The sequence below is a fragment of the Triticum aestivum genome, chromosome 7B (assembly GCF_018294505.1).
Source record: "Triticum aestivum cultivar Chinese Spring chromosome 7B, IWGSC CS RefSeq v2.1, whole genome shotgun sequence".
Taxonomy (NCBI): domain Eukaryota; kingdom Viridiplantae; phylum Streptophyta; class Magnoliopsida; order Poales; family Poaceae; genus Triticum; species Triticum aestivum.
This window is the reverse complement of record NC_057813.1, coordinates 471,998,639-472,000,390: the sequence shown is the minus strand read 5'-3', so window position 1 is coordinate 472,000,390 and position 1,752 is coordinate 471,998,639.

Below are 1,752 nucleotides of genomic sequence, written 5' to 3'. Positions count from 1 at the left end.
ACTGATCTTTCTTGCAATGGGAGAAGTGCTTAGCTTTGGGAAAGGACACCGCAAGATTGAACCCAAAGCTAAGCACTTCTCCCATTGCAAGAAAGATCAGTCTAGTAGGCCAAACCAAACTGATAATTCAAAGAGACTCGGAAAGATAATAATACAATAGTTTGTTCACCCACCGTAATACTTATGCTATCTTGAGAGAAGCCACTAGTGAAACCTATGGCCCCCGGGTCTATTTTCCATCATATAAGTTTCCGATCTACTTTATTTTGCAATATTTACTTTCCAATCTATATCATAAAAATACCAAAAATATTAATCTTATCTTATTATCTCTATCAAATCTCACTTTTGCAAGTGGTCGTGAAGGGATTGAAAACCCCTTTATTGCATTGGTTACGAGGTTCTTGTTTGTTTGTGTAGATACGAGGGACTTGCATGTAGCCTCCTACTGGATTGATACCTTGATTCTCAAAAACTGAGGGAAATACTTACGCTACTTTGCTACATCACCCTTTTCTCTTCAAGGGAAAACCAACGCCGTGCTCAAGAGGTAGCAAGAAGGATTTCTGGCGCCGTTGCCGGGGAGGTCTTCGCACAAGTCAAGACATACCAAGTACCCATCACAAACTCATCTCCCTCGCATTACATTATTTGCCATTTACCTTCGTTTTCCTCTCCCCCACTTCACCCTTGCCGTTTTATTCGCCCTCTCTTTTCCTTTCGCCTCTTCTTCGCTTGCCTCTTGTGTGCTCATGTGTTAGATCGTTTGTTTTGTCGTTATGGCTAGCTCTGGCTTCATCCCGTCGTCTCCCGATTTTGAAGTCCTCCACTTCAAGCAAAGACAAGGAGAAAACTTAAAAGATTCTTGGTATAGGATGTTAGAATCCTATCGTAGTCGCAATATAGAAGGAGATTTCAAGATTTTACTTTGCAATTTTTATGTTGGGCTAACCATATCCCATAGACAACTCCTTGATTTTTCCGCCAAAGGGAACTTTATTGAAATTGATCCTGGTTTTGCTTATGAAATTATAGAGGGGATAGTAGGAGTACTTCCCCTATAAAAGGGATCACCCCTTACTCAAGAAAGAACCGAAATCCTAGAGAAATTATGTAAATTGCAAAAATTTATTGAACCTCTTAAAAATGTTGGTGCGAATCTCAACCGCATGAATACTTTGATTACACTTTACAATAAGAGGTTGGATGCTCTAGATCTAAAGATCTCCGAGCATGAAGGAAAACGCAAGTAACCTCCCGGATCCGAGCATAACGCCATTAAAAAGACCAATACCAAATATGGCAATACTTAGATCTATTTTTATGCCTAGCTAGGGGCGTTAAACGATAGCGCTTGTTGTAAGGCAACCCAATTTTATTTTATTTTCTTTACTTTTTGCTCATGTTTAGTATTAAATAATTTATCTAGCCTCTGGTTAGATGTGGTTTTATGTTTTAATTAGTGTTTGTGCCAAGTAGAACTTATAGGATCATCTTGGGTGATAGTTAATTTGATCTTGCTGAAAAACAGAAACTTTTGCACGCACGAGAATAATTTTAATAAATTACAGAAACGTGATTTTTAGTTGATTCGTTTTGAAGAAGATTAATAGACAAATTGACTAGGACTTCCTATTTTTGTTGGAATTTTAGAGTTCCAGAAGTATTCGAAAGTTACATATTGCTACAGACTGTTCTGTTTTTGACAGATTCTGTTTTTCGTGTGTTGTTTGCTTATTTTGATGAATCTAT